This window comes from Colobus angolensis, unplaced genomic scaffold, assembly GCF_000951035.1.
Source record: "Colobus angolensis palliatus isolate OR3802 unplaced genomic scaffold, Cang.pa_1.0 Scaffold431, whole genome shotgun sequence".
In the NCBI taxonomy this organism is placed as follows: domain Eukaryota; kingdom Metazoa; phylum Chordata; class Mammalia; order Primates; family Cercopithecidae; genus Colobus; species Colobus angolensis.
In genome coordinates this window covers 2547042-2566006 of record NW_012117722.1, presented here as the reverse complement: position 1 = coordinate 2566006, position 18965 = coordinate 2547042, and the positions used below count along the sequence as shown (strand labels likewise).

Genomic DNA, 18965 nt, shown 5'->3' with positions numbered 1-18965 from the left:
CCACGTAATTACCAGACCCAGAGGCAGAGAAAACTGTGTGGCGAAGGCTGGAGACAGTCAGCCCAAGATAAGCACATAAAGGGGGAGCCAGGGCAATAAACACCTCCACCCCACTATCCTCCGGCCTTCAGCTCTCCTACTGGACTCCACTGGCCAAACCAAATTGAGAGCCAGTATGATGGAGGAAGCCTATAAGCCTCAGTCTCCAGAAGTCCAGAGCAGGTGGATAAGGGTGGACAGTGGATCTTAAGGGAAAAATGGCAGATGCTAGCCTACTAATCTAAGTGCTGTCATTTAAAGTAACCTTCTTACAAAACTAAATTCTAAGTGGTTAATTTTACATGTTAATATTCTATTATAATAAATAATTACTGAAAGTCATTTGATAGTGAAAATATTTTAGCAATCATTGTTTTACAAATTTACAACTTTCCATTCAAAGTACTTTTCCCTTAGATAATCATTTGAATCCTTTTTCATTTCAAAAATCTAGTTTTGTTTTTAAATAAAACGAAAACAGTACCGTTCTTTTGTTTAATAACTCTTGTATACATCAAGTGTATATATGGAATTGGATGGCCAGGAGAGCTAGAAAGGAGAATACTCTCAAATTAGACAATATTGCCTGTATTTTGCTTTCTTAGCAGTGACCAGTTACTTGCTTTTTCAATAAGTGTTTATAGAGAGAATGAGCATCTATTATAATTATAAGACAAATTTCATGTTACAAACTACATAATTACTTTTCCTCACAGAACTGAGAAAGAAAAAAGAATGGCTTTATAATAACCATACTTTTGGAGATAATTTCATTAAATGATGACTATTTTTAAGGTGAACATCTTTTCTTAGAAATCCCTTGGACATTTTTGCTTTAGAGTAACAGTCATTGGAAGGCCATGTCTTTAAATAAATGCTTCCTTTATACATATTCCTGATTTATTAAGTGGGATTTTACCTGTAGGAATAAGTAGTGAACAAGCGAAAACAGATATATTCTCTGTAATTTAAAGTCACAAATACACTAAAGTCTTAGTAGTTGTTTTGATAGTTTATATATATAGTAGGTATAGCTCAATAATAAATAGATTCTCACAGGCTACAAGGCATTAGAAAACCATTCACCATATTTGGCTTCAAGAATTTTCCTTCTAGTTCCTCATATCTATTAACTGTTGCATTTAAATAGTCAATTTCACTACAAGGTAGAAATATGTTTGTAGAATGATTGAAATATATTAGAAAAAAATAAAGCATCAAACAGAAAAGACAGTATGTACGTTGAATGAGAATCCCAATTTAGATGATTTATAGTCAGATATAAGATTCATGTAATAACCCTTATGTTATTTTGATTGGTGCAAAAGTAATTACATGACACCAACCAAATAAAAATGATGTTCTACTTTATTATTTACTGTGTATTAAATTTTTGAACTTTTTCAATGTCAACATGCTATGTATTCTGACCCAGAACCACATGTATTTTTTCATAAGATAAATAATTGAGGTCTTGTAGTTCACTTTATTTCTAGATTAAACAAGAAAAGTCTATGAAACACTCACATTGGTGTGACAACAGCATGAGAGTCTTGGATTACTCACAACATGATTTATTTTCCGAAGAAAGTCAATCTACCTTGTACTTTAAGTTTTTGTGGAAAACTGAGTATATAATCATTTTCTAAAAACCCACTTTTCTTCTTTAATTACCCTACCTGTGGCCTTTACTGTGTTTAATTTGACTAAGTGACAAGTCACCAGTTGCAAAATACAACAATTCAGGACGTTATTTGTCAGAGATGTCATATCTTCCAGAAACATATAGTTACTGGTCAAAATATAAAAATTATATCAACTGCAAAAGGTAAACTACCATGTGATATTTTCAGCTGACATTTCTATAATGCAGTGGAAACCAAGTGGAGAAATCTGCTTCTCCCTTTATGGCTACAAAACTAGCCTTCAGGCCAACGGAACTCAATAGACTAACAAAGTAGCTCCTCAAAGAGTTGAACACTCTGTCCTTAGTCCTGAGAAAAACCTGTGGCACTAGAACAAGTATAAAGGACCTCATTTAAAGTATATTTCTGGATCTATAGAAACTTGCAACAACAGGGCAGAGCCTCATACATTCCTGAACAAACACAATTCAGTCAAGTCAGTCCTGAAGTGAAAGTTATTTTAAGAGGTAATTCGTTCTCTCAGAAAGGTTGCTGGTGCTGACATGATTCTCTCAGATGACAGCTATTTGCAGGTTTATAATGCTGTGGTTTATCATGTAGACCTGTAGCAATGACCCCATCCCACTTCGCCATCCCTATCTGGCAAATTTAGGTGTATTACCCAAGGATCCTTGGGCTCTCCAACAGCATAACTCATGAGACAGGAGGAATGGAGGACCCTCCCCACAGCTGAGATCTGTATTTTGGCTTCTCTGTCTCTATAGGAGTGATCTTCTGGGGATTTTCCTTAGATTCCTTCAGTACTATTATTATAGTGCAGGCTGCTACTACAAGCAAAATACAGAGTTCAATCCTCAGATAACAGTTATCCCCATAGGATCTATCAGCCTTCCCAGCAATGATTTTGTCAAACTCTTGTTATGTAACCAAATGTAAATGCATGAACTAAGCTCTTACATTACGTTAGAAAAAGGCCATTTAGCAAGGATTCATTCACGTGCGCTTCACTCCTTAACCCCCAGCCCAGGTTTTTACTTTATGTCCTTGTGAAGATAGAAATATTACTTGGTTACATTTATGAAAAGAAGCAGCAAATAGAAAATGAAATGTAAATATCTGCCTCATTATACCATTCAATATTTTTAAGTAATTGCTTCAAATCATATAATTTAGTTTGCTTTTAAAATGATGATTATTTTATGTTGTCACTCAAGCTCTAACTTGAAGTTTAAGAACTAATTTTCTCAAAGTTAAACTTAACTGCAGAACCTATTGTTAAATATCATATGATTGCGAGAAATATCCAGTGGCAACTGCTACTCATACCTTACTTTTCTTGATTTATTGCCTAAAATGTAGTCAATTTGGTTCACTGAAGAGTGATGTTTAACTTGGGCATATATGGTGGCAAATTCTTACCTGGATCTAAGATGCTTCTGCTGGTGTGGACATTTTCCATTTGGGAAATTAAAGTTATCTGGCCTCTTGAGGGCCTCTTAAGTTTGATGAAAAGAAAAAAGCAATCAAATGAGCACTTCTTCATGAACCATAAGACTGAAGGAGAGGTGGAGAGCATCCAACATGTGGCATATTCTGCAGCTCTGAGAGTTCGTGGTTGAGCAAGTTCTTGCTTTCTCTTGTTTAGGCTTCTGAGCATTATCTACTTTGATGATCTTGATTGCTGATCTGTTCTTCCACTCTGGGTTATACTAATAACAATAAATGCAGACACAAAACTAACAAGTGCATATGGTCCCTGCTTTAACTCATCTCTTAAAACTGTTGTTGGAAAACTAGTTGTAAATTTCCAGTGACTTGTGGTTTTTTTATTATCTTCTTACCAAAATATAATCTAGATTCTGAAATGCCATATGAGATATGTATTTAAATTATAAAACTGTGTTTGAATATTTATTACTCTGGTTTTATAGTGCTTGCAAATATTTTTCACCTGACAGAATCCACTGGAAAAACATTCCACAGACCCCTATTCTTAGTTGACTTATTTAACTCTATATTGTTATAAAATTCTGTACAAAATGTAATATTCAAGTGAATACAATTATTTAAATGTCTATTATAACCTAGCATAAAGTACACATATACTTTACTACCCCCAAACTATCTGGGGTTATTTATAATTAAGTCATACATCTAAACATTTGTATTTCTTTTATCACCTGTCAACATCAGCTAATTTTCAGATGACATAATTCAAATTTTTGTAAGCCAGCCTAAAATAAAATATATTTAGGCTTGATGCTGATTGTATTAGTATTTATTTTATTAGCACTAATTTTCTATGCCACGTTTTGCCTTCAGTGGTTACTTTTGATGATGTGATGGGGGAATGGAAAATGCTTAACGGAAAATGTCTTCACTTACCTATTTCATAGGTTAGTCATTCATATTGTTTTCTTATCAAATGAATATTAAAAAACAGCAGCAGTGAATTCATTCTTGTTATTCTGTTGCTGTTTTGTTTACACCATTAAAAATATGTCAGCAATCATGATATGTCTCATAAACATGTTGGATAATTTACTTGGTAGCCTTTTGTTCATTTATTTCAGATAGATAGATTTAACTTTTATATTTAACTTGTAACAGCAGAAGTTGGATAATCAGACTATTTTTATACCAGTATCACAAATAAATAATGTCGCCTACCAACAACTTTCTAAAATATTGACTTCTAGCATTAAATATCATGAAATTATAGTAACTCATAAAATCAATAGTGATCATTTGCTACTAGAAATGTCAATTATGGCTTTAAATAAACCAGGACTTTTACACTGAAAAATCTTTTTACTTTTGTCAATTTCTCATTCAATTGTTGTGGTAATTACACATAGAACATGAGAATTTGAATGAGTGGTTGTGACTTTGGGCCACTTAAAATTTGGTATTAAGTGAGAAAAAGCCCAAATGAGGATGTTTATATAATATACATAAACAATTATTCAGGACATTCTGGGGCAGCATCTAGATCACTCAACAGGGAACCAACATTCTTAGTTTCCAGAGTACCACTCCAAAAAGAGCCTAGACTTGATGTTTATTTTGAAAGTGATGGTGACATATCATAAAATAAATGGATTCACATATCTTTGTGTTCTGTGTTCCAGTCCAGCTCTGTAATGCCAGCTGTGTAAACTTGGATATGTTCCTAGCTTTCTTTATCATAGTTTCCTCTTTTTTAAAATAAAGTTAGTTTCTACCTCATAGAATGATTGCAGGAATTAAATGAGTGCTGGTGAATAAAAGATATTCAATAAATGTTAATATCCTCAACAGCCAATATAGAAAAGTAATATAAAATCTTAATATTTTGACAAAAATTGATTTGACAGAATTATTATATATCTTTATTTGTGTAATATTAATTCCTAATTTTTCTTGTGAATAAGTAAATAAAAAGAGGATATAGTAGTTAGCTATTGATATGTAACAAATCACCCCAAAACTTAGTGACTTAAAACATTTATTTATTTAGCTTGTGATTATATGGTTTAGAAATTTACAATAGGCGGCCGGGCGCGGTGGCTCAAGCCTGTAATCCCAGCACTTTGGGAGGCCGAGGCGGGCGGATCACGAGGTCAGGAGATCGAGACCATTCTGGCTAACACGGTGAAACCCCGTCTCTACTAAAAAATACAAAAAACTAGCCGGGCGAGGTGGCGGGCGCCTGTAGTCCCAGCTACTCGGAGGCTGAGGCAGGAGAATGGCATAAACCCGGGAGGCGGAGCTTGCAGTGAGCTGAGATCTGGCCACTGCACTCCAGCCTGGGCGGCAGAGCGAGACTCCGTCCCAAAAAAAAAAAAAAAAAAAGGAAATTTACACTAGGCTTAGCTCAGTGATTTTTTTTTTTTTTATCTCAGTTGACCTTATCTAAATTCGTTCGTACAATTCGCCTGTGTTATCTGCAAGTTGTGCATCCAGGAATTATGCATCTGTGGATTCACTCAACCATGAATCAAAAATAAATATTGAGAAATAAAAAATTAAAAATAACAATACAATAACAAATAATACGAATAAAAAACAATATAATCTAACAACTGTTTACATAGCATTTACATTGTGTTAGGTATTATAAGTAAACTACAGATTATTTAAAGTATATGGGAGGACATATGCAAATACTACTTCCTTTTTTTATAAGGGACTTGAGCACCCATGAACTTTGTTATCAGCAGGGGTCCTAGAACCAAACCCCAGCAGATTCTGGGGCAAGAGTGTATATCTCTTCTCAGTTGCCAGGTTGGCTAAGGGTGGCTGGGCTAGTTTGGCCTCTGCTAGACAACATGTCTCTACTCCAGATGATCTCTCATCTTCCAACAGTTATGCTGGACTTGTCCTCAAGGTGAAGGCAGGGATCCAAAAAGAGGAAGCAGAAGCATATAAAGCCTCTTTAGCCTCCTTGCTCAAAGCTAGCTTGCCCCCACCTCCACCACCACCATGTTCTATTGGTGAAAGCCAGTCTCAAGCTCAGCCTAGATTCAGGGAGTAGGAAAAGAGATTCCACCTCTTGATGAGAGAAGCTGCATAGACACATTGCAAAGAGTGTAAATATATGGAGGGGTGAAAAAAGGGGCCATTTTATAATAAATCTAACACAAATGATATAAAATTTTATTTTAAATTAACTGTAGAGTAGAAAGGTTAAACAGATTTATCAACTTTACTTCGTTTTCCTCCTTCTCCCATGGCCTAAAATATAATTCTTTTTTTTTTTTTTTTTTTAGACGGAGTCTCACTCTGTCGCCCAGGCTGGAGTGCAGTGGCTGGACCTCACCTCACTGCAAGCTCCGCCTCCTGGGTTTACGCCATTCTCCTGCCTCAGCGTCCCGAGTAGCTGGGACTACAGGCGCCCGCCACCTCGCCCGGCTAGTTTTTTGTATTTTTTAGTAGAGACGGGGTTTCACCGTGTTAGCCAGGATGGTCTCGATCTCCTGACCTCGTGATCCGCCCGCCTCGGCCTCCCAAAGTGCTGGGATTACAGGCTTGAGCCACCGCGCCCGGCCAATTCTTAAAGTTAGGTTTATATAGTGGGACTTGCAGACTGTGTCAAAACATTTTGAATTTGAAATGGCAGAAACACTTTATATGTAATAGGAAAATATTTTAAAAATCTTAATTAAAATGGGAAAAAAGAAATACAATATATCAAATAATTAAACCAAGGAATGGTTTTGTACTCATACATTGCCACATGTACTTACTAACTTTAACTAAACTAAAACTGATACAAGCATAAATGGAAAAAACAAGTCAAAGTTGAAATTTGTTTTTAGGATTTCATGATTAAAGCTTCTTGGTGATTATGCCTAGTATTCAAAACTAATGCAAGAATGTTAAATACTGTTATTATAAATATAGCACTTTCCCTTCATCAGTCTAAAGCAACTGTCAACATGTTACCTTACTTCCCGTGAATTCTCTCTTGATTCACCTTGCGGAGTTCTACTGAACATCAGCATGTTATACAATTGTTTCCTTTACCCTAGTAACATGTAAACTAAACTTCTACAATTTTTAGGAAGGGCTTACTTTTTGACAGCTGACTTAAAAAATAAAGAGAACAGATGGAGCAAAATAATAACTATGATTTTAAAAATCATAGCAATTTATCTGTGACCAATGATAATTGGTGTGGGAGTAACCATGCCAACTTTCAATTATCCATGGTAGCAGGCAATTGGGAAAGAGTGATAGTAATCCCACAGCCAAGCCAGAGGCTTAATGCTAGTCATTACAGATTGCGTATTATTTTCCTAATTCCTTACTGTGCTCGTGAATAACTCTAATTTATGTGAAATATGTTTAACCCTCTGTTGTTGCATCACTTGCTAGTAGTTATAGAAAAAGTAAAATGTCCAGGGAGAGAGAGAGAGAGAGAAATAAGAGGAGAATGACTATAAAGGGCTATAATATTTTATGAACTTTAGTCTTTTAAAGTATTATTTTAATGATTACATAATATCTCACTATATACATATGTAATATTTTGAGCATTCCCTCATTGTTAGAAATTTAACAACATCTGTTAAATGTGTTTTCCTATTTGTGTCACTGGTGACTTTAGCAAAATAATTTTGATGAATAGAGAGTAGAAGCCAGGTTGGAGTTTGCTGAAGAGTTAAATTACAGGTGACCAGTAAAGAGGCCATGCAGAAAAACCCTTGCAAGAACTAGCTGTGAAGAGGACAACAGCCATAGGACAGTAACTGGATAGGGTGTGGATCATTTAAGAAGAAGACTTTATACCAAAATCCAAGGCAATCATAAGGTCCTTGGCAGGAAATATTCTTGAACAAGTTAGGACCCAAAAGAAGACAGTTGACTAATACGGAGAATTACAAACGTTTTATACTTCCTAAGAAATGTCAGACTTAGGCCGTCATCTTTAAGAAATTCCCGTTAAAATCTAGAATAAGACAAAGGTATAACTGCTATTATTTAACAATGTTCTGGAATTTCTGACCAGTGTCAGTTTTACTTCCAAATTATAGTTTAAATCTATTTCTCTCCATCTACCCCAATGTCACCAAACCATAATCATTAGTCACCTCCTAGTTAATCTCCCTGTTCTCATTCTTTCTTATTCATTCTCCAAATTATAGTCAGATGCATCTTTACGAAGCTATTCATGTGACTTCTATTTTTAAAACATTTTAGTAGTTTCCCATTAGGTTAAAATCCTGAATCCCACAAGGTCCTGCACAGTTGAATGTAGACGTGCTTCTCAGAACTCATCTCTTCCCACATCCCCTGTTTCTGCTTCTATTCCAGCCACACTGACCTTCTTTCGGTTCCTTGAATGTGCCAGCACTCTCCTGACTCACAGTTGTCCATCAGTGTCCCCACTGCTTTGAATATTTTCCCCTTCATTTAGCTTCCCTCTATCCACTTAGCACATCTCAAAAGTCGTTTTCTTGGAGGCTTCCTCCACTCTCCAGTCAAAATCTGCTCCCTTTGTTATAATTTCTCATTTTACCTTTAACACTACAGTGAACCTGTATAGCATTTACCACAATTTATAATTATGAATGTATTGGCATGAGGATTTTGTTTGTTTGTTTTTCTTTCTCCAATAGAGTAGAAGCTTCAAGAAAGCAAAGACCATGTCTGTCTGTGTACGTTTTTATCTCTAATAATTCAACCCAGTTGAATGCCTAGCACATAAAAATATTCAATTAATTAATTCATTACTGCAGGGAAGTAGTATAGGCAAAGTTAAGTAGTGTTTCTTTTCAGCCTCCAGAAGTATTTAATAATTATTATCTTGATGCATTCAATTTAGTATTAACCCTATTTTTTTCAGACTCCTACTATTGAATTTGTGAGATATAGCTAGGGATAAAAATTAATTTTACATGTATGGCCCTTAGAATTGTGTTTAAAAAGATAATATATAAAACAATATATTTAATAGTATACTAAAATTTACACAGGAAAAATTGGTTAACCTAGTATATTTCCATTTTTTATTATTTGTGAATCACATTGCCTTTTGGCTGGCACTGTTTAGCTCATTATTCTATAAAATAAAATACAGTTATTTTAATACCAGATATTACAATGTCTCTTGAATTTAGTAATAATGTTAAAGGTTGTTCACTGGCTCCTGTACCATAATTTTAGTTTCCGATTACAGTGGAATTTTGGTCTATTGACTGTTGTGAACCTAGGTTGGTTTTGTTAAGGAAATTTATTCACTCACTATTTTATGTAATTTAAGGACAAATAAATATTAAAGTTTGTGACCATATAATAAAGAATTAATAGAAAAACCACGATCCTCACTTATATAATGATTAAGGCAACTTGACTTTTAATAGTTTCTCCTTAATCAGTGCTGAGTATAAAAGGGTGGTTTTACAGTGTGTCTACATTTTGCTTTTATTTTGACCTTTACTCCATTATCCTATTTGTTCACTCCAGGCTCTGGAGCTGCCTCAGGTTTCTACTCTTAGCTTTTGGTTTTCCCTTTCTCCTTTCTCAGGATCTGCCTATGCCATAGACTCCACTTCCTCTGCTCTGTGCTGGGCTCCTTGTCCTCAGCTGCTCATTAACCTCATCACCCCCACTGCTTTCTTTTTCACTTGTTTGACTTTCCTCCCATCAAGCCTGATTTCCACTTCAGATTACTTTCTTTCATTTTTTCGAGTATTTTTGTAGTAAAACACAAGGAATAGATCTCTTAGGCAGTCCCTCGCCGCCACTGCCCCTGAGCATTTCTGAATGCAACTGAGTTTAAATTAAGAATTGAGTAAAGGCAACTCTCACATTTGGTGTGAGGTTTATACTCACAGGGTTTTTAGTGTATAAAAAAAAGATGTGGTTTTTTTTTAAATGAAGAAAAACAGAATGGATTTAAAAATCAAGCAACTGCTTCTGCTTAATACAGTCATCAAATATTCATAATTTCTAACTGTTTTTTAGTAAATCTCAATTAATAAATATGCTTTATTAACTAAATCTCTTTGATGGAGTTACATTCCAGATGGTAAAAAGATAATTAATTCAATGTCACCAAATATTCAATGACAGGTGTGTTATTTTTATTTAGAAGCTACTGGCATGTGAACTTCTTTCACAATCAATGTAAAAGCAATTCACTCTATAGGAATTGCTGAACAAGTGTGTCCTACCAGACCGAAATAGCAGAATTCCACTGCACAGAAAACAGAGGTGTTAGTGCAGCTGCTGTTCTAAGTGGATGTTGTACAGTGACTAGCTGTTTTGTAAGTTATTGTCTAGGCTTATGGCCGTCCATTTCTTCTTAGTCTAGTATCTTAAAAAATTATCACTGGTTTTTATTTTCCTTGATAATCCTTACAATCTCCTTTAAGAACTTCCCCATCAATGATCTGTTCTAATAACAATAAAGGATCAATGAAACAAGACAGAAATCAAATAATCAATTTGCTTTGTCTTTTTTCACTTTTCCGTATTGTTCCTCATTTTCTGCTGCTAATCATTTTATGTAATCAAGACTCAAGACAAAATGGTAAAGCGATAATGCTTTGGGCAAACATTTTGTGGAATGTTATTTTAAGTACCTGCACTTGTCCAGCCCTGGGGAGGAGTGTGGCAATGCAGATGGCTTCAGCTGGCTGTATTCCAGGGGCTCACTGATAGTGATCCTGCCTCCTACTTACGGTTTACTTATGTGTACAAATGAATCATGGAGTTCATGTCTTAGTAAGAACTACAAGGCTGGAGCACATGATAGCACCCAGTAATCACAGAGCAAATCAAGGATTCTTCCTAAAATTAGTGGAAAGTTAGGAAGTCTTCTAAATAGACTTTCATCCTTTATCTGGATTTGGACAGGTGGCCCACCAGGCTCTGCTCATTAATGTTTATAACGGACAATTCTAAGTTATTTATTTTAAGCCAAAATTTGTTCCCTATTATTTTGACCAGTCTATCCCAGTTCTAACCTTTTGGACCAATGCTTTCTCAGATTATATGTTCTTGCAAATGACTGACCATCTTTAGAAGAGTTTAAGACAACTTCTTTTTTTTTTTTGAGACGGAGTCTGTCTCTGTCGCCCAGGCTGGAGTGCAGTAGCACCATCTCTGCTCACTGCAAGTTCAGCCTCCTAAATTCAGGCCATTCTCCTGCCTCAGCCTCCCGAGTAGCTGGGACTACAGGCACCCACCACCACACCCGGCTAATTTTTTGTACTTTTAGTCGATACGAGGTTTCACCATGCTAGCCAGGATGATCTCGAGCTCCTGACCTCGTGATCCGCCCGTCTGGGCCTCCCAAAGTGCTGGGATTACAGGCGTGAGCCACCGCGCCCGGCCAAGACTGCTTCTTTTTTTTTTTTCTCGGCTCCCTGCAAGCTCCGCCTCCTGAGTTCACACCATTCTCCTGCCTCAGCCTCCCGAGTAGCTGGGACTACAGGCGCCCGCCACCACGCCCGGTTAATTTTTTGTATTTTTACTTGAGATCGGGTTTCACTGTGTTAGCCAAGATGGAACACAGCTTCCTAAACTGTCTCCTAAACATGAAGATGCATTCTCCTGAACATTTTCATGTAAGTATCTCAGTTTTGAGCAAGTGTTTCACTGTGCTTCATGGATCAGTGCTTATGGATCCCTTGTCTGCCTCATAACCTTCATCTTGTAATGTTATAACTCATCAGTGTACTGTTAGTGTAATGCTCAGACATGGATAGAATTATTCTAGCGTTTTGAGCAGTGATTCACGTAGGCAGTTTAAAATGAAGGCACTTGGATTTTGTGGAGCTGAGTCCTCATCCTGGCTCCCGGATAGCTCAAGGTATCCATGGCTATTTCAATGTCTTCACCTGTAAAAGGAGACAGTGAGGCTAGATAAGGCCTAGAATCACACATGTTTAGAGCTAGAGTGAATCTGAGAATATATAGAGTTTGTAATACTGTCAGGTGTCAAAATGTAAGCATTTACATTTATATGTGCTGTCTTTATTTTGGGGATTTAAACCAGGGGTGTTTCTATTTATTAACTTTTAACTTTTGATTCTGGCATGTATTACAATGGTAACCTTTTATCAGCTCTGTAGACATGAATTCTAGGTCCTTGAATTTTGTAGACATGAATTCTAGGCCTTGAGTAACTAATATAAATATTGAATAAGACATGGCCAGAACACAGCACTGTAACACACCACTGGAGTTCTCTTTTTAGGGATGATGGCCTAGTAGAAATGAAGGTAGAATGAGTGTATTTATTTAACTACTTATTGTTTACCTCACTAAAATTTAACCAACATTTATCAAACACATCCTAAGAAACTTTATTAAATGTCTTACTGAATTAAATAAACCAAACTCATAACACATGATTTCTGTTGTCTGACATGGTATTGCCTATTGATAATCATCTTATTCTTAACGAAGCGTTTAAAACATATTTGTTTAATAATTAAATCTAGAGTTTTGTTGGGATCGATATGAAACTTACTCATCATTCATGTATATTTTTTAAATGAGCAAGCATTAGTGTGTCTAGGCCTTTCCTTCTTCAAGATTCTCAGGAGATTCATCTCAGTGGCTAATTTCCATGAGCTCTTAGTTATCTGCCCTTAATCTGTCCTCTCCTATCTTAATGTCTATCTTGGTCTCAAGGGTGGGTAGCTAGAATTAGTGAATTAAAAGGCCTTCAATTTATTTTCAAAGTAGTTTGATGCCAACCGTAACCCAATACAATACTGAATCCCTTTGAAACATATGCTGGGTTTTAGAATATATTTGTTTATTCAATCATTCATTTATCTGATCATTTAGGACCCATTTTTTACCAGATACTATGTTCAGCACTAGGGTAGCAGATATGAAAGAGACAAAACTTTCTTTCAGAGAGCAGATATGAAGTGCTTGATGGTGTTTTGTATAGGACCTGTGGGAAAGAAGAGGAGTGAGTGCATAATGCTCCCTAGAAGAAGGAGGGGAGTTTGAGTAAGATTCTTTAGTGAGTCCTGAAGCATGGGTAAGAGTTCTTCAGAACAAGGAAGAGGCAATTGAAACAGTTTTTTGTAAGGTATAGAGTAAGAACAACGTATGAGATGTTTAAGGAACCACATGGAGTGTTTTGTGTGATAAAAAGAAAACCAATGACCACCAGAGAAAAAAGCAAAAGGACTTTTAAATGCCTGAGTCACAGTTTCAGGCAAAACACCCAAGGGAGACAATTGCCAGGAAATGACATCAAGAGGGTGCCTCTGAGCATTCAGGTGGTGTCATGTTTAGCTCACTCTTCCCTTGTAGGGGGTCTCACCTGACCAAAACCTTAAGGTAATCCTCTTACTAGAAGACCCATCTGAAGCTACCAGACAAAAGATTAGAGGCTGATCTCCATTTGAAAGGTTCAGGTTGGCTTAGGTAAGAATTTAGTTAAGGTTTTTGCTTCGCATTTCCCAGGAATTTCTGAAACTTTCTATTTTTGTTATTCTTGCAATTTATGGAAACTGAACATTTCAATCCAGTGGAGAATAATAGATGTGGCCTCTATCTAGGTTTATTTTGCTAGTTAAGTTCCTAAAGCAACTTAATCCAAATTATTTTATTTTGTCCTTTCATTTTAAGAAAGAAAAGAAAGAACATGAAATGTAGCCATTTCTTTGATGAATCAAACAAGATTTAATATTTGATCATCAAATATAAGTGGTAAGTTTCTTGCTTTACCTGCTAATAAATGGCCATGGTCATATTGTCCAAAAAAAGAAAAAAAAAATTTACTGATCTAAATTTCAGTAATTTACTAGACAGAAACCCAGTCTTTTGCTGTGATTTTGCTCCTCAAATTGTCACAAGAATACCTAAAAATTCTTCATGTGTTACCTCTGTGAACTGATCAGTATATGAGTCAACAGCAGGCCTTGCTATCATTCCCTCTTGATTCCTGAGAAGAGGAGTAAGAAATTTCAGGTATAACTTGAGCTGGCACCTGAAACTTTTGCTGTATCTCTAGTTAGGTTGAGGTAGAGCTATTGCCAGATACACGTATACATATAGATACATACACATACAGAGAGAGACAGACAGACAGACACAGAGACAAAGATATAATGTTTTGCATTTTATCCAATAGCTATTTTTTTTATAAGTTCATGGAACAGTTCAAAAAATTTGTGATTCTTTGGACCAAAAAAAAACCAAAATCACCTTAAATTGAAAAGTAGACATTTTGTAAGACTCATTCCTTGATATAACGAACAATAAAGTAACCAACACATGAAGAAAACAGTCCTCAATAACCCTGGAACCAAAGAGTTAATGAAAAGGAAAATTCATACAAATCAATGCACAAGAAAAATACTTTATATAAAACATATGGACCATATCAAAAGCTATAATAAAGGTGAAAATACATAGTGTAAAATTTGTTTATTATAAAGAAGAAAATACAAAAGTTAAGAAAATATGTTTTTATCTTATATAATAATAATAAATAGCCCCTAGACAAAATAGTAGAGGGGAATTAATAAATGTGGTCACTAAAATCAATGAAACAGAAAATTTCAAAAATTGTAGAAGGGACAAACAAATAAAATACCTGATTTAATAAATGACTAAGAAAATGAATACACAAAATTCAACTATTCAATTAAGGAGACAGAAAATAGGAATAAGACAAGCCAGAAAGAAGAAAAAAAAATGACCCCAGAGAGTAAATGGACTTAAAAGAATTCTGAGACTATCACTATATGTGTAATTTGAAAGAAACAAATTTGATCACCTAGAGAAAATGGATTTCCTCAAAAAATATAAAAAATTGTCCAAGAATAACTGGAAAATATGACTACACTAAACACTATGGAAGAAATTGGAGAGGTGATTCAAAATCTACCACTGAATAAATCACCAGGACTAATTGGGATTTTCAGCAGGGTTTTATGTAGTCAGTGTTATTTTAAACTATTCTAGGCTAAAGGAAAGATCCACAGCCTCCAAGGAGTCAGCATAATGTTTATATTAAATCAATTTTTAAGATATATCTATTATTATAGATACAAATATTTTAAAATAGGTATTACCAAATAGCATTCAACAATACAAGAAGATCAAGTAGGATAAAAGAAAATGAAGTAGGATAATACTACGAAGTCAAGGTGGATTCATGTTAAGAAATTATATATATCAACATAATACATCAGCCAATTAAAACATAAAAGTTAAATGATTATATCAGTAGATGCTGAAGCTTTTGATAATACACAATATTCATTCCTAATAAGATCTTCAAGTAAAATAGGAATTGATGAAATATTTTTACTAAAACCCAATAGCAAATACTATTCTTAAAAAGGGCAAAACTAGATTAGAATTGAGATATGCAGAATTAAGACTTAAGGAGATACAATTTTCATAACCATTACTTCACAAGAAAATTAAGTAACCCATGTAGCGCTAGAAAAAAGAGATAAACTACCTTTTTTTACTAGTGAATTGACTCTATAGGTAGAAAATCTAAGAGACTTTAGAAGAAAAAAATTTTTTTCAATTAAAAAGAGTTTGAGTAATTGGTTAGATACCAGGGATATATTTTAAAAGGAGTAGATTTTGTTTATTTTAGCCTTAAACATCTAGGAATGTAATGGGGAATATTCCATTAATATAAATGGTAAAAGCAGTAAGAATTTTGGAAAAATATGAAAAAGAAAGGGACAAGATGTATACAAACAAAATCAAAGGGCGTAAAATAAAATCTAAATGAATGTATGTAGATACCATTTTCTTTAAACTGGTAACTTTAAAAGTTCAGTAATTCAAAATTAATATGTAAATTTAATGCAATGCAAACAGGAATTCCACCATGCTTTAAATTTTGTCTTGAAGTTGGTAAAATTTCTTAAACTTTATGTGAACAAATAAATAACTAAAAATAGTCAAAAATGTTTTGAGAAGGAGAAATTTAGTAACGGTGAACTTGCTTTACCAGACACCATAACATTCTATAATGTCACAGTAAAAAAATAAATATTACATCATGTATAATAAAGATAGATGGACTAAACCTGAGAATCTAGAAACTGACCCTGAAGTTATGTGAAGTTAATTTAATAAATTTTGTATTTTTATTCAGTTATTCAGTTGAAAGGATGGATTATTCCATAGATGTATTGGCACTACTGACCTATCATGTGAAAACTATTTTATACCTTATATAAAAATAAATGCTAGATAGATGAAGGATTTACATAAAGATCAAAACAAAGCAATAAATACTTTGCATTTGTGTAATCCAGGGTTAAGGGTATATCTAACCAAGATTTGAAACCCAGGGACTGGAAAGTAAAAGATAGGCATATTAGACATATAAAAATTAAATGTTTTGGTGGTAAAGAGCCATAATCAGAATCAATTAAGAATAATATTTCTGATCAAATATAATTAATAGGTTACCAGTTAACATTTGTACTTTCCAGAGAGTTTTTTAAAACTAAGAAAAGACAACTCAGTTTTTGAAAATGGACAAAATACGTGAATGGGCAGCTCACTAAAGAGAGAAATTCTAATGCTAATAAACAGTATAAGGTTCAGATTCACTGGTAGTCAGTGATATGTAATCTAAAGCAATTATGAGATTCGGCTTTACCCCCATCAGCCTGCCACCTGTTGCTGGGTGTGATTCAAGGGCAAAGGCATTCCCATCCATTGCTGGTGATATGTGTAGAGCTACAGTCTCTTTTAGAAAGCAACTGGGTAATAGCTATTCAAAAGTGAACAAAATGCATAATCTTTTTACCTAGAAATCACCTTCTTGAAAATCTGACTTATATAAATATATTACATGCATGTGATGGCCTTTCGTTTTTCAGGTGGTATAAAGCTTTAATACAACTCCTAACACAAATTCTGTTAAATTCAAACATTTGCTGAGTTCCCAGAACAGTGCTCACGTGGAGTTGGCACACGAATGTTATAACATAGTATTACTTGTTAGATATACAAAAAACAAACCATACAGAGTTTTTGCCAATATGGAATATAATGTTTTGTATGGGAAGAAAACAAACTGAGTGGGTGTCATTAACAGGAAAACACCTGAATACATTATGGAACATTTATGTCATAGAGTATTATAGAACTACTAAATAAATTAGGATTCTGCTGCACAATCTAAATTGATATATAGAATGTGGTGTTGAGGGATAAAATAAAAATGCAGAAAAATGTATATAATATAACCAATTTTTAAAACAAAAGAAATTAAAATACTGATTGTGCATGTATGCATGTGTGCATCTAGTGTAACCTATGATTACATAAGTTTGGAGAAAAAATTTGGAAAAATACTTACAAACTTAAAAGTTAATAACAAAAGTCTGGCATCCAGAGAAGGGGTAAAAGAAATTAAAAAGTGAGAGAAGAGTATGATTTATTGTCTTCAGAAATTACATTATATTATACATATTCTTTATATTTTAAAAACATTTTACATTCATAAATTTTGTATTTGTTTTATATTTATAAACTTAAATTTATAAATTTTATATTCATAATATATAGGTGTAAATATATATCACATTACATACATAGATACAAGCATTGCATATGTTCCTGTGCCCGTGTCAAGTCTTGCAAAGAAAACATTTTAAAATCTGTCCTAAAATGTATGTTTTGTGTATTTAAGGATTTATATAAAATTACATATATATTTTAGGTAATTTTTTAATTTCAGGAAAAGCACAAGAGAAATGCATTAAAGATAGGAAAAGCAGCAAAGTAGCTGCTATAATAATACACAAATGAAATGACACGAGGATCGTGACAAACAATGCCAGGATGTCATAATGGCATCATTGTTGCCATCTTGACAATGACAATGTGAGGATAATGGTGGAAGCAGCTGCAATTTAAGAACAAAAATGAAGATATAGAAAGAAAAAAAAAGGAGGAGGGAAGAATTCTTCTATTCTGATGCGTTGGTCTATTTGTCTACACTTTTTTTTTTTTCAGACAGAGTTTCATTCTGTCACCCAGCTGGAGTGCAGTGGTGCAATCTTAGCTCACTGCTACCTCTGCCTCCCAGGCCAAGCGATTCTCCTGCCTCAGCCTTCCGAGTAGCTGGGATTACAGGCACCCTCCTCTGCCATGCCTGGCTAATTTTCTTTTTATTATTATTATTATACTTTAAGTTCTAGGGTACATGTGCATAACATGCAGGTTTGTTACATATGTATACATGTGCCATATTGGTGTGTTGCACCCATTAACTCGTCATTTACGTTAGGTATATCTCCTAATGCTATCCCACGCCCTTCCCCCACCCCACAACAGGCTCCGGTGTGTGATGTTCCCCATCCTGTGTCCAACTGTTCTCATTGTTCAATTCCCACCTATGAGTGAGAACATGGGGTGTTTGGTTTTCTGTCCTTGTGATAGTTTGCTCAGAATGATGGTTTCCAGCTTCATCCATGTCCCTACAAAGGACATGAAGTCATCCTTTTTTATGGCTGCATAGTATTCCATGGTGTATATGTGCCACATTTTCTTAATCCAGTCTATCACTGATGGACATTTGGGTTGGTTCCAAGTCTTTGCCATTGTGAATAGTGCCACAATAAACATATGTGCTCATGTGTCTTTATAGAAGCATGATTTATAATTCTTTGGGTATATACCCAGTAGTGGGATGGCTGGGTCAAATGGTATTTCTAGTTCTAGATCCTTGAGGAATCACCACACTGTCTTCCACAATGGTTGGACTAATTTACGCTCCCACCAACAGTGTAAAAGTGTTCCTATTTATCCATATCCTCTCCAGCACCTGTT

General features: G+C 34.7%; 1 protein-coding gene across 1 annotated transcript in view; it reads left to right on the top strand.

Moving 5' to 3' along the window:
* Positions 1–18965, top strand: part of COL19A1 (collagen, type XIX, alpha 1) — a 339364-nt gene that overhangs the window by 94828 nt on the left and 225571 nt on the right. The gene's annotated exons all lie outside the window — the stretch shown is intronic.